Here is a 15934-nt window from a genome sequence, read left to right as displayed (position 1 = left end):
CTTAATTCATTTCTACGTAAGAATAATTAGTAGTTTTCGTCCATTACTAGGTGTAGTAGCACAGGCAACATCAGGATGACGACAGGCGTGACATTCCAATGTTGGCCGAGGCAAGAAGATTCTGCGATGGTTTACCACTGCCTTCCGCGAGATGAAAGGTGAAAGGGACATCACAAACGCCCAGTCCTGAATTGGGGCAGAAGGGTTAAAATATACCACCCCAGCTGGTATTCGAACCCGGGACACTTGGCCCACTAGCCGGACACGCTAACCACTAGACCAAGTGGACAGACAATGCATTATTACAGGTCATAAAATATAATGTTTCAGCTGCGGGTGGATCATAATTTGGTATACTAAAATATGTACTTGCTCTGTAAAAGTAGTAGTTATCATTGTCCCACAGGACTGTCTTAGCATAATTTACATGTTTCATTTGTAGATTTACATGAAACTATTTTGGCAAAAAATATCAAAGGAGTTTCTTTGTAAAATTACGGATGGTGTTTACAGCATATTAGAAGGCCGGAAATTTGGCATTCTTGCATTGGCTTCAGTCTGTGAGAGCGGTTCCTCGATTTCTGTAAAACAGAGAGAAAGAGAGAAATAGATGGAGAATTTGTAAGCTTAAGAGCCTTGTCTACGTGAATTCATGATTGTGTTTGCAACAACTAAATGGTGCTAAGGGCGACGCCAAAACAAGCTTCATAATTCCCGTCGTATTTATGTGTAAGGCAGCAAGTTTATGTGAACTAATTTGTTTGTAATGTATGGAAACGTGAGATTTTAAGTGTTTGGGATATAACACAATTATTGACAAGAGTTTATATCTCACTTCAGGTGTCTTGGCTAGTCAAAATTTTAAAAAAAAATAGTAGACTGGAATTCTTTTTTGACTGTTTTGAAGAAATTCAGTTATAATTTAGAAGATTAAGCATGTTTTGGAACTTAACATCTGATAGACAAGTCTAAAGGTCGTTTATTCTTTTGCTAAATATTTTTACTTTTATCGGTGGGGAAAAATATATAGTTCCGCTTTTGACTAAGAAAATTAAAACGCATATTATGTTCCGTGGACATGTGGTCATTTATCGCGATCAGCAACTGAAGTTTAATAAGACAGCTGGTTTTTTCTCATTGGCCCATTTCACACTTCCGAATCTTGAAATTGGTTAGAGAATACCTTTTCTAATTGGATCCATAGCGTTTAGAGTCTGATTGTTTGTTCAAAACCTATATTTTACAGTCACGAAAAAAATTTTCAGCCCGGGAAGTTTTAATTAAATGTTTCGAAAAAACACGGAATTGTTATTTTTCTTCTGATGGTGGTGGTGTAGGGTTTGGGGCAGCCACAAAATACAGAAAATCATTTTGACCGACAGGCAGAAGAGCGACACTTTTTTTTCACTTAACCGGTGAAGTCATTTTACCGACAGTCGTTTGACCGTTATTAATTTGACTGACAACCCGAATATTTATTTTTCCGGAAAGAAGTCTCAACTTCTTCACCAGGCAGCTGACCGAACAGTCATTTGACTTACCGGCAATAGAACGACAATAATTTTACCAACATATATTTAACTGGTCAAGTTGTTTGACGGACAGTTGTTTTACCGACAATCTTTGACCAACAACACGAATATTTATCTTTCGGGGAAAATGTTTTAAATCTGACAACAGGAAGTTGACAGGCACTCATTTGACAGACAGACAGTAGATCGTCAGGCATTTGCCGACAGTCATTTAAACGGCGAAGTCTTTTGACTGACAGTCCTTTGAACGAAATTCATTTGACCGACAACTTGAATGTTTATATTTTCGGGAAAACATCTTAACTCTGGTCACAGGTTGTTGACAGGCAGTTCATTTGTTTGACAGGCAGTAGACCGACAGTCATTTTGTGGACAGCCATTAAATCGGTTTAAGTCATTCGAACGGCAGTCGCTGCTCCGACATTTCGACCTCCTGACTGCTCCCCTGCACGGTTCAACCCCGAGCGCGCGGCCGGTGCCTAATTGAAGGCTCGCACGACCTCCTTGTCTCTCGCAGGCACCCGCTCATTGCCACCGCCACATCGGCTCGAGGTCAAAGGCCAAAGATCAACTACAATTCTCCTGCAAGTGCCGACACTGACGCAACCGAAAGGGCCCTTCGCTCTATGCTCAAACTCAAGCTTCAAACAGTCTTGCAGATCTTTTATCGCTTGGTTCCACTGGGCCGCCAAAAATTTGACAATTGTTGCACGCCTCTGTTCTATCAGTGGCCCAATTTTCAACATTCCTCGCACTGATTTGACGAACACGTTGAAACCTGTATCAGCAATTCGATCAGATATCGCTTCACACATACTAGAAGGCTTTGGGTCAATGGTAAGAAGAGGAGACAAATAAAAAAACCTACCACACGCAACCTCCTTAAGAAGCTTAAATGTTTTTTTTTCTAAATTGACGAATAATATTTTCCTTCTATGTGAAGGTCGCTGAAATTGAGAAATTTACTGGTTCCTACATAGTCAAATATGAGTACTTTTTACAAAGAAAATATCTGGGAAAAAGTTATCAGAAAATTTCATTGTACAGATTCCATTAAAATACCGTACATTTTGTAAAACACTTTGTAGTATGTACAAAGTGTTTGCTCTAACTCCATGTTTTCCATTATTTGTGAGCCTGTTTGCAAATTCGATTAGTTTCAATTTACACCAAAGTATTGTGTAATTCACACTTGTGTATCTGTAGATTTAAAAGAAAATATTACTATAAGTAATTTGGAAATAATTTATAAATTAAATTATTTTTAGAGTGAAATTTTGGCCTGAATAAAAACTAATGATTAATAACTTATTGATTCTCAAGTTTCCAAAATCCTGATAAGTCTAGCCTGTGCAGTAAAATAAAATCACCATTTGATCTACACTGTTTAAGAAACTAGCTGGGAAAAATTATTGCAACAATTAAAAAATACATTTTACACTATATCCCTTGACATTATACCTAAAAAATTGGCATAGCAACGTGTTTATCATCATTTTTTTTACTGCAGTTCTTGCTTTTTCCTAGTGTCGCAGAAAATAAATATATTGAGAGTGATTGGTTATTATATAACAGAAGCGATTTTTTGTGTGATGACATATTAAAATAATTATCATCAATTTGCTGACATTTAGCGTCCCTTGCCACAATATAATATGATACATTTTATAGATAGTTTTTTCAAACAAAGGTTTTAAAGTTCGAGGAAAATGTTCTTGTTCGCCAGTTCACTGGCAACATAACTGTACCTTAGAGGAATCAGGGTCATTTCCAATGCGGTTATTACTGTACACGATTACCAACCCTTTTTTAAAAAAATGGAAATTGAGTCGTGTGGAGGAAACTAGCATGAGTTTTTTTTTCGCAGTCGCTTACGGAGTAATATTCGTCTTTTTCTTCTGCACCCCTCGAGTCTTCAGCCCTCTTCGGTGCTTCCCCCCCCCCCCTTCCAAAAAAAAAAAACCTCTTCCCACCCTTCCCCGAATGGGTTTTGCGGCATGAAAGGGTTGAATCCAGAGGGTGGAAAGAAGGGGCGAGGTTTAGAGCCAAGACAAGGTCACGGCTCGGTAAGTGGGGAAGGGGGGGGGGGGGGAGTTTGCTGGGAAGGAAGCGGGAAAATAAAAGTAGTGGGGGTGAAATCAGTGGAGGGTGAAGGAGAAACATACCACTCATGTTTTCCGTCACAGGCCCTGTTGTTTTCCGGCTTGCAAAACAAATGCTAATGCAAAAAAAGACTCGAATTTTAAAAAAAATCAGACGGTTTTCTAGCGTTGCCACAAAAATCATGCTTGATCACACCCCAAACACCTTCATTTACAGTTTCAGCAGACATTATATTTAATTAACTCGCAACAGCGCAGAGATTATCCGGGTGTTGGTGTTCGTAGTTTCTAAATAATCAATGAGACGGACGAAAAGGTCCTCAATGTTCCACCAGATCAACACTGAAAGAATTTAGTAGTCCAATCTATGACAAATTAAATTTTTTTGACGGATTAACCTATGTTTACCTGAGCCAGAGGTATGATGGGAAATATTCAGTTTTTGAACTGAATAAAAAAAAACTTCTCAGAAAAATAAACTTGTAACTGAAATATACTATAGTCAATAAATTATTTTAAACTTGCCAAAGAAGGAGATTTTTCGACAGTCTTGTAAATTCTGTCCAATAAAAAAAGCCCCAGTCTCAAGTCGGTCTCTGTTAGGAGACGGTGTTGGTTTCGATAGTAAAATTTGTCGCTTTGTCCCTCAAAAACACGTCGTAAATTTTTGATTTGTCGACTGAATTCGACACTTGTCTTTCTACACCCATGCATGTTACCATCGCCGCACAAGGACTTTACCAGGTCCTTCTTCCAGCGAAGAGCGCTTACGGAATCCTTCCGAGGTCTGAGTGCGGCCGGCTGCTGTGGTGGCTCCGGGAGTTACTCACATCGCCAGGGAAGTTTCGCGGTTTCAGAAACCCTTTCGACTGTACTTCGACGACCCGAGTCTGGGGTTTAAACTCCTAGCCAATCGCTACGATGTGATAGATGACACTGTGAAACTGCGGTGGTTTTCCCTTTGCCTTCCGCGGTACGGAGGTGAACGGAAACACTAAACACGCGATCCTGAAAACCAGCCGGAGAATCGAACTGGGGACCTCTGGCACACCAGTCGAAATCTTTGACCACTAAGGCAATACGTCAGGTATGTTTTATCCCCGTGCGTAACTGTGCCAACGGCATACTTAATCGGCTGGTAACTTCACAGGAACTGACTTGCTCTTAGTCTGAACCACCCTTTGTGTGTCCATCACCTGCTTGGAAACATTGACATTACGCATGTTGTTTCGAAGGAAAAAAAAGAAAGCGGTATTGACGCATTGAATTTGCAAACGTGCAAGAGTTTAAAGACCGGTTAATCACGGAATCAGTTCTAAAAAGAACAAATAAAGGTCAATTGTAGTTGATGGTAACCCTATCCGTTCAACACGAGTTGCAAATTTTAGCTCATCGTCCGAGAAAAAAAAAACTCTACGGCAAGCCAGGTCAAAGGTGAACGAACGAGAGCGGAGGAGAGCCAATGTGCTCCGCAACGCATCAATCAAAGCAACTGTTTTTTTTTTACATTCGGCGGTCATGCTCAGAAAGCAACTCCAAGGTAATTAAATGGGTACGGGAACACTTTGATCACAAACTGGACGATCACAAAGTTAAGTTGTGACTCATGATGCGGACCATCTCGCCACATGAGCGTCACGACTTTGCGATCCCAACGAACGTAGTACGTAAACATTTGTCAAGTAATAACAAGGAACGAACAGAGTGAGCGACTGTATGACTTTCTTCTCAAATCCGCTTTAGTTGTTTCACTCTCGTGAGGAATTTTTTTTAATAAATGTGATGTACATATTAAGTAAATTAAATAATTCCTTTCGTTAAAAACTTAAAAAAGCGAATTGTTTTAGTAATTTGCAGTACTATATATAATAAAAAAAATTATATGCATTACGAATGGCTTTTATTCCTAAGGTAAAACTGGATAAAAATAAAATAATAATGAAATTATAATGAAAAATAGGCCTAACCATATCAAAAATTGGTTAAAAATAAAAATAAAATTTAATAGTATTTTTTTATTAATAGTAGTCGGCATTTTCCTTTCTTAGAAAACTTTCTCTCATTCTATGATTTTTTTTATGATAGAATTTGTTTGAGTTACTACAGAATATGACAAAAATAAATATTTTTTTTTGTAAAATTTTATACTTTTATAATATTGGAGTAACTAAAATAAAAAAAAATAATTAAGTTAAGGTCCCGTTAAAAAAAAAAAAATTGTGGATTTAAACCCGTGTGACTAAGATTTGATACACTTTCTTGAGCTTCAACAATATACTTGGCTCGGTTTTTTCTTTAGAATGTTTTTTTTCCTGTGCATATCTTTGCGTTTTTCGTTGGTTCTGCGCGCTTCCACGCGACCGTTATCAATTCATGCCGTTATCTGCTCACGTCGCCGGCGCGGCCTCGCCTGCTCCGCGCTTCTTTTTCCCTCGTCCCGCGGCCAACAAACGACCATAACTCTCGCTTGAGATTTCCTTCCTCCTGCGTGCACAAAACGCGGGTAATTTTATAAAACAAATGGATTTTTAAAATAGTTCTCTGGGATGAGGGAAAACAGAATGGCGCATTTCCCCCCCTCCTTTTGGTTTTGATATATTCGTCGCAGTGGCATATCAGTTCTGGTGTCCCCCCCCCCCCCTCCTTGCTGGGCGATCATCTACTGTTCGCCACCCTTTCTTGCTTCTAAGGATCCTTCTCATTTCCCTGTTGTTGCTATTAGTAAACAACGGTTTCTGAAATCCTAACACGATAACTTCCTTGAATTTGTTTTTCGGTCCCAAAAACGTTTTCCAGCCGACTTTGACTTACGCATAAAGTCGCGGGAGTGATTATAATTAAGAACAATTGCGCCACTTGCTACGTCCCTAGTTTAAGTGAATATCTGTTGGAAATACTAGCGACAGAGTCAACTAATGCAAGAGGTGTATGGTGTTAAATGATAGTGTTACGATTTACCGGGTTCGTAAAGGATAGCCCAATTAAAGATTTTATTACACACACAGTTTTATTTATTGCCACTATTTACATTACTAGCAAATAATCTAAAAATGCCAATTAAACAATTGTACTTAAAAATGTTGCTTCCTCAGTCACTCGTTTTTACACACCGCTCACCTCGCTGGGCTACACCTCCGGCGCAACTCTCGCCGCAGCATCCCTCGTGGTCCACCGTCGCAGGACTCCGTCGCCGCACTCCGCCGCCGCCGTCGCACTTCCCCTTCGCCGAGATCCCACTCGACGCCTCGCTCGGAACTTCGCTTGGAACTCCGCCGCGCCCGTGACACTATCGCCCGGAACAGAACTCTTCGCCCTGGAACCTTCGTCCAGGGACTTCACCGCTCTATCGCCCGGAAACTCCGCCGCGGGAAAACTCCCGACTCCACTGAACTGAACTGCCCTCGGAGGCTGGCGTCCCGGGCTTATGTATCACAGGCGCCGTTTCTCGAATTCACTAGCATGGCTGGGGCCAGTCGCGTCATTCCGCGCCGACCCGACGTCAGAAATCTCTCGAAACACATGTCGGCGGCTCGCGTAACTCCGCAGCTGTGAGGTTTCGGATGTCAAACTATCAACGCCGCGGGGAGCGGAGGGAAGGAGGGGGGAAATGGCGACCTAGGTGTGCGCAGCGCCTTTCATGTTTCAGTGGCCACCTGTCAACCAGCTAGCTCTGCACCTGCACGTGACGCAGCCTTGCTCACGTTCGTAACAATAGTATTGATGATAAAATTTAAAAAAAAAATACACTTAACCTTAAATTGCAGTTTTTCCACGCATAGCCATTGAAAACAAATGCCTATATCTAGTATGGTCATACTTGTAGAAATTTTCACCTTAAATTTACAAAAGACGCTGGTTAAAAAATATCCAGGGATCTTCATAACAATACAGTTATCCTTTGTAAATTTACGGTTACAAAGTTCACTTATTTATAAAATGAATCCACAAGAATCTTCTTGATATGTATGAAAAACATTAAAAGACTGATCAGAACTCATAAAAAAACACAGTTGAAAAAACACAGTTATTTCTTCTACATGTGCGTTTACCCTTTTTATGCCGAAAAATTGAATTAGGAATTTGATATACAGCGTAATTTATACAAGGATACAGTTATCTTAAATTACGAATAACTCGTCATACATTTGAGGTGAATTCTTCGTTGGAAAGTCCGGAAATTTACTGTAATTTCTAACAGTGCCCATCATCCTAATACGTTATAATCACTGGAATTTCGCTTATCTCCGTGAAGCAAATCTCCTGGTAAATCGTTTCGGTTTCAAGATGCTTAGTTCAACAACAAAACCTATTGGCATTACAAGCATCAAATATTATATGAGAGTAAGCCAATTGAAGCTTTGCTTTGAAATGCATCACAGTAGTATAGGTTAGTATGTTCTGGCACAGGATTCAGGATGTGGATTGATGATTGTCGGTCCGCCATATTGGATTGTGTCGTCACGGCGGCCATATTGGATGACCTTGACCTTGACCTTTGACCTTGACCTTGAATTTGATCCTCAAAAATCGCCAAAATCCGCCAAAATTGGGCAAAATTTGCCCAAAATTCCTCAAAATTCGCCAAAATTTCCATTTCTGTGGAAAAAAATTCCGCCAAAAAATCTCAAAAAATTCCACAATTCAAAAATTAGGATTTCGAAAATCCTCTAAAGTCGTTTTGCCCTAGAAAGAACCCAAATTCCTAAAAACGGCTTAAGCATCCTTAACTCAAGCTTCAGTTAAGCCATTTCTAGGAATAAGGATACCATGTCCGCCATATTGGATTGTGACGTCACGGCGGCGGCCATCTCGGACGGTTGTGACCTCGACCTTTGACCTTGACCTTGACCCCGACGCCCATTTTGGATCCGCCATCTTGGATGACGACATTTCGTTTTCTCGATCATTCCGGCATTGTGTTATCCACCATTTTGAATTATGACGTCACCGTTCCAATTTTCGTTACGCCCGCCATCTTGAAAATCCGCAATTTTTATGTTAGAAAATCGGGAAAAATTTTAAAAATCATTAAAAAATTTAAATAATCGAATTAAAAAAAACACTGTCGCAGTTATCGTTACGGTCGCCATCTTGGATTATATAAATGTTGCATATTTCGTTACACCCACCATCTTGGTTGAGTACCATGTCATTCTTACACTTTTCGTTACGACCACCATATTGGATCCTATTAATGTTGCAATTATCGTTATGGTCGCCATCTTGAAATTTAGTCACCATCTTGAAATTTAGACGCCATCTTGGAAATCCGTAATTTGTATGTTAGAAAATCGGGAAAAATTCCAAAATTCATCAAAAAATTAACTTAATAGAATTCTGATTGATTATATCGATTCCCGTCCTTGGTTCGAAACCGGTGAGGGCAAAAAATAAAAAAATCAGATCCTTCTGCCACAGAAGCCACCTACAGACTGACCTACCTCCACCAATAACAAGGTATTTACCATCAGCTGGTATGACGTCATGTCCACCATCTTATCTTTGTCCGCTGGAGGCAACCATCTTGTTTTCGTCTGCTAGAGTGCGCTGACGTCATGTTAGTATAATGTTCTGTTCTCCATACCTTTAACCTTGTATATTAACATTAAACTTTGACCTTGACCTTGAACTTTGACCTTGACCTTGAACTTTGACCTTGACCTTGAACTTTGACCTTGACTTTTGACCTTGAAATTTGACCTTGACCTTGAAATTTGACCTTGACCTTGAAATTTGCCCTCGACCTTGAAATTTGACTTTGTCCTTGTCGGCCATCATGGATCCGACATTTTATGTTCAGTACATGCTACCAGGAGCCACCACCTGCTGGAGTACGCCATCTTGTGTGTGTACTTGTATTATAGAGGACATTCCCATCTGGTTAATTTTATTCTAACCCGCTACAGTGCAGTAATCATTTATTATGGAGGTGCCCCCCGCCATCTTGAAATTCGACCACCATCTTGAAATCATGTAATAATGTAGCTAGAAAAGCGGGAAAAAAATCCAAAATTAATTAATTAAATTTGTAATCCATATAATGATTGATTGGATCGACTAAGGTCCTTGGTTCGATCCCTGGCCGATACAAATCATCTTTAATTTTAAAAAAATACAAAAAAAGTGTTGGTTTAAGAAAATAAAAACACCACAAGTTCTTTTAAAAAAATTTTATTACATAAATTCAATAGGAAACGAAACGTATACACACATTACACACAGGAAACGGAACGTACACACAGTACACACAGGAAACGAAACGTACACACAGTACACACAGGAAACGAAACGTATACACACATTACACACAGGAAACGGAACGTACACACAGTACACACAGGAAACGGAACGTACACACATTACACACAGGAAACGGAACGTACACACAGTACACACAGGAAACGGAACGTACACACAGGAAACGAAACGTATACACACAGTACACACAGGAAACGGAACGTACACACAGTACACACAGGAAACGGAACGTACACACAGTACACACAGTACACATAGGAAACGAAACGTACACACAGTACACACAGGAAACGAAACGTATACACACAGGAAACGGAACGTACACACAGTACACACAGGAAACGAAACGTACACACAGTACACACAGGAAACGAAACGTACACACAGTACACACAGGAAACGAAACGTATACACGCAGTACACACAGGAAACGGAATGATCACACATACAGTAGCGGAAACACACAGGCTTAGTTGGAAATCAGAATACAAGAAATAAAAACATAAAATTTTTACTTTCAATATTTAATTACTTCTCAACATTACACAACTACAAGTAAAAGAAGCCATTATTGTATGTAGCCAGCTTTCCTCAGTTCCTTGAGTATGAAGGATATTTCTTTGATGCACGAATAGTTTCCTGCACAAAGCGAGTCATGTAGAAGTCTTAGCCGGTCAACCAATATGTTTGGATCTTTCCATGATGTGTAATCAATCTCTTCTACCACCATCTTACTTGCTTGTTTATTATAAATACTGTTAATATCACAATCGTCCCAGTGATCATAATAAGCATTATCGGATTTATTTATTATAACACGACGTTTCCATCGTTTCTGTCTCAGGACATCGCCACATTCTTCGATCTTGTCAGCTCTAGGTGCTTCATCACAGTCAATGCCTTTGTCCACAGCTACAGAGTCACTATAACAATCACTGTAGAAGACATCCTCTTCACCCAGATTACCGTATGAATTCGCTATCGATGATGTCGAAGTGTCTTCATCGTCTTCATGCTTCCTTTTTAGGAGTCCATCATTTTTACAAAGAATGGAGGATCTACCGAATATAGGCTTGAATGTATTCTCACCTTTCACGGCGTTGATACTTCCATTAGTTTCAGTCTTCCCGAAGCCATTAGCAGCCTTCAATTTATGTTCTTCCTCACGATCGGGTGAGCTAATACCATCACGTTCAGGACAAGGAAAATTATTGTCGTAATGCAGATCACTCTTCTTTAGTCTAGTGGATCCATCGGTGTCCTCTATGCCGTAAGTAGTCTTGACTTTACATGTTATATCATGTCTTTTTAAGCTGTCAATTCGTGTTAACAACCTGCTACAACGATTACAGCTTAACATGTTGCGTAGTGGGTTTCTAGCACAATCATTCTTCTCATGACGTATAGCATTCCTTCTCATGACAAAATCCTTACCACAGTATATACAGCGGCTTCCTTCCGATTCAGCTGCAGATAACAAACCACGATCCATTGTAGCTTCTGTGACTAATGCCAGATGCAAACTAAGAGTTTTAAATTAGATCCAATACTTAAATAGAAATTTTTTCATATTTCATCAGCGAGAGTTAATTTATCTCATACAAAAGTACTTGCTGCAACTAGTTCTGCTTTTCAACAACAGATGACGTCACGTATTGCTTGCAGGTAAATAATATTTAGTTCTTTAATGCAGGATGCGGGATGCTCACTAACGATCGTAAAAGAAAGATGGCTTCGCTAGACTCCAAGGAAAAGGAAGTTCGTCTTGCATGTTGGTGCTCCACAGATGTCTCATGGCGTAATATTAATTTGACTGAGTAATGATATTTTTTAATTCCACATGATAAAAATATTACAAGTTTTGATTTAGTAGCAGAAATTATCGAATTAAATGTAACTCCAAATAAAATGACATGTCTCATTAAGAGTAAAACTCCTTCATGGAGAGATCGGTTTCTCAGAATAGTCAGATACACTTAAAGAAACCACAGGAATGATTGCAAGAACACGGGAAAAACCATCAAAATATTGACAAAAATAATCAGGAGCACAGGAGAAAACCATCATTATTTTGATAAGAATAATCAGGAGCACACGGAGAAAAACCATCATAATATTGACAAGAATTATCGGGAGCACACGGAGAAAAACCATCATAATATTGACAAGTATAATTAGGAGCACACGGAGAAAACCGACATAAAATTGACAAGAATTATCGGGAGCACACGGAGAAAACCACCACACATTTTCTATGATATCATAAAAATAAAAAAAATAAAAATTGAAAAATAAAAATAAATTAATAAAAAATTTAAAACAAAAAAAAATCTACAAAAAAATACATAAATAGATTCTGCTAGCTTGTAAACTTATCATTGTTGAGCAAAGATAGAGTTTTAGTACAAGCCAGAATTTTATGTATTTTTTTGTAGATTTTTTTTGTTTTAAATTTATTATTAATTTATTTTTATTTTTCAATTTTTATTTTTTTTATTTTTATGATATCATAGAAAATGTGTGGTGGTTTTCTCCGTGTGCTCCCGATAATTCTTGTCAATTTTATGTCGGTTTTCTCCGTGTGCTCCTAATTATACTTGTCAATATTATGATGGTTTTTCTCCGTGTGCTCCCGATAATTCTTGTCAATATTATGATGGTTTTTCTCCGTGTGCTCCTGATTATTCTTATCAAAATAATGATGGTTTTCTCCTGTGCTCCTGATTATTTTTGTCAATATTTTGATGGTTTTTCCCGTGTTCTTGCAATCATTCCTGTGGTTTCTTTAAGTGTATCTGACTATTCTGAGAAACCGATCTCTCCATGAAGGAGTTTTACTCTTAATGAGACATGTCATTTTATTTGGAGTTACATTTAATTCGATAATTTCTGCTACTAAATCAAAACTTGTAATATTTTTATCATGTGGAATTAAAAAATATCATTACTCAGTCAAATTAATATTACGCCATGAGACATCTGTGGAGCACCAACATGCAAGACGAACTTCCTTTTCCTTGGAGTCTAGCGAAGCCATCTTTCTTTTACGATCGTTAGTGAGCATCCCGCATCCTGCATTAAAGAACTAAATATTATTTACCTGCAAGCAATACGTGACGTCATCTGTTGTTGAAAAGCAGAACTAGTTGCAGCAAGTACTTTTGTATGAGATAAATTAACTCTCGCTGATGAAATATGAAAAAATTTCTATTTAAGTATTGGATCTAATTTAAAACTCTTAGTTTGCATCTGGCATTAGTCACAGAAGCTACAATGGATCGTGGTTTGTTATCTGCAGCTGAATCGGAAGGAAGCCGCTGTATATACTGTGGTAAGGATTTTGTCATGAGAAGGAATGCTATACGTCATGAGAAGAATGATTGTGCTAGAAACCCACTACGCAACATGTTAAGCTGTAATCGTTGTAGCAGGTTGTTAACACGAATTGACAGCTTAAAAAGACATGATATAACATGTAAAGTCAAGACTACTTACGGCATAGAGGACACCGATGGATCCACTAGACTAAAGAAGAGTGATCTGCATTACGACAATAATTTTCCTTGTCCTGAACGTGATGGTATTAGCTCACCCGATCGTGAGGAAGAACATAAATTGAAGGCTGCTAATGGCTTCGGGAAGACTGAAACTAATGGAAGTATCAACGCCGTGAAAGGTGAGAATACATTCAAGCCTATATTCGGTAGATCCTCCATTCTTTGTAAAAATGATGGACTCCTAAAAAGGAAGCATGAAGACGATGAAGACACTTCGACATCATCGATAGCGAATTCATACGGTAATCTGGGTGAAGAGGATGTCTTCTACAGTGATTGTTATAGTGACTCTGTAGCTGTTGACAAAGGCATTGACTGTGATGAAGCACCTAGAGCTGACAAGATCGAAGAATGTGGCGATGTCCTGAGACAGAAACGATGGAAACGTCGTGTTATAATAAATAAATCCGATAATGCTTATTATGATCACTGGGACGATTGTGATATTAACAGTATTTATAATAAACAAGCAAGTAAGATGGTGGTAGAAGAGATTGATTACACATCATGGAAAGATCCAAACATATTGGTTGACCGGCTAAGACTTCTACATGACTCGCTTTGTGCAGGAAACTATTCGTGCATCAAAGAAATATCCTTCATACTCAAGGAACTGAGGAAAGCTGGCTACATACAATAATGGCTTCTTTTACTTGTAGTTGTGTAATGTTGAGAAGTAATTAAATATTGAAAGTAAAAATTTTATGTTTTTATTTCTTGTATTCTGATTTCCAACTAAGCCTGTGTGTTTCCGCTACTGTATGTGTGATCATTCCGTTTCCTGTGTGTACTGCGTGTATACGTTTCGTTTCCTGTGTGTACTGTGTGTACGTTTCGTTTCCTGTGTGTACTGTGTGTACGTTTCGTTTCCTGTGTGTACTGTGTGTACGTTCCGTTTCCTGTGTGTATACGTTTCGTTTCCTGTGTGTACTGTGTGTACGTTTCGTTTCCTATGTGTACTGTGTGTACTGTGTGTACGTTCCGTTTCCTGTGTGTACTGTGTGTATACGTTTCGTTTCCTGTGTGTACGTTCCGTTTCCTGTGTGTACTGTGTGTACGTTCCGTTTCCTGTGTGTAATGTGTGTACGTTCCGTTTCCTGTGTGTACTGTGTGTACGTTCCGTTTCCTGTGTGTAATGTGTGTATACGTTTCGTTTCCTGTGTGTACTGTGTGTACGTTTCGTTTCCTGTGTGTACTGTGTGTACGTTCCGTTTCCTGTGTGTAATGTGTGTATACGTTTCGTTTCCTATTGAATTTATGTAATAAAATTTTTTTAAAAGAACTTGTGGTGTTTTTATTTTCTTAAACCAACACTTTTTTTGTATTTTTTTAAAATTAAAGATGATTTGTATCGGCCAGGGATCGAACCAAGGACCTTAGTCGATCCAATCAATCATTATATGGATTACAAATTTAATTAATTAATTTTGGATTTTTTTCCCGCTTTTCTAGCTACATTATTACATGATTTCAAGATGGTGGTCGAATTTCAAGATGGCGGGGGGCACCTCCATAATAAATGATTACTGCACTGTAGCGGGTTAGAATAAAATTAACCAGATGGGAATGTCCTCTATAATACAAGTACACACACAAGATGGCGTACTCCGGCAGGTGGTGGCTCCTGGTAGCATGTACTGAACATAAAATGTCGGATCCATGATGGCCGACAAGGACAAAGTCAAATTTCAAGGTCGAGGGCAAATTTCAAGGTCAAGGTCAAATTTCAAGGTCAAGGTCAAATTTCAAGGTCAAAAGTCAAGGTCAAAGTTCAAGGTCAAGGTCAAAGTTCAAGGTCAAGGTCAAAGTTCAAGGTCAAGGTCAAAGTTTAATGTTAATATACAAGGTTAAAGGTATGGAGAACAGAACATTATACTAACATGACGTCAGCGCACTCTAGCAGACGAAAACAAGATGGTTGCCTCCAGCGGACAAAGATAAGATGGTGGACATGACGTCATACCAGCTGATGGTAAATACCTTGTTATTGGTGGAGGTAGGTCAGTCTGTAGGTGGCTTCTGTGGCAGAAGGATCTGATTTTTTTTATTTTTTGCCCTCACCGGTTTCGAACCAAGGACGGGAATCGATATAATCAATCAGAATTCTATTAAGTTAATTTTTTGATGAATTTTGGAATTTTTCCCGATTTTCTAACATACAAATTACGGATTTCCAAGATGGCGTCTAAATTTCAAGATGGTGACTAAATTTCAAGATGGCGACCATAACGATAATTGCAACATTAATAGGATCCAATATGGTGGTCGTAACGAAAAGTGTAAGAATGACATGGTACTCAACCAAGATGGTGGGTGTAACGAAATATGCAACATTTATATAATCCAAGATGGCGACCGTAACGATAACTGCGACAGTGTTTTTTTTAATTCGATTATTTAAATTTTTAATGATTTTTAAAATTTTTCCCGATTTTCTAACATAAAAATTGCGGATTTTCAAGATGGCGGGCGTAACGAAAATTGG

The 15934-nt window shown here is 38.8% G+C and overlaps 1 protein-coding gene across 3 annotated transcripts in view; it reads right to left on the bottom strand.

The window, feature by feature from the left end:
• Window positions 1-15934, bottom strand: part of LOC134529223 (zinc finger protein 628-like) — a 384650-nt gene that overhangs the window by 210312 nt on the left and 158404 nt on the right. The window contains exon 1 of one of the 3 annotated variants that reach the window (XM_063363098.1): window positions 6752-6835. The exons of the other annotated variants lie outside the window; for them this stretch is intronic. The gene's annotated coding sequence lies outside the window, so the exon portion shown is untranslated. Of the gene's footprint in view, window positions 1-6751; window positions 6836-15934 lie in introns of those variants that run through there. 3 annotated transcript variants of the gene reach the window in all.

Source organism: Bacillus rossius, chromosome 2 (assembly GCF_032445375.1).
Source record: "Bacillus rossius redtenbacheri isolate Brsri chromosome 2, Brsri_v3, whole genome shotgun sequence".
Classification (NCBI taxonomy): Eukaryota; Metazoa; Arthropoda; class Insecta; order Phasmatodea; family Bacillidae; genus Bacillus; species Bacillus rossius.
This window is presented reverse-complemented; position numbering and strand designations above follow the sequence as displayed.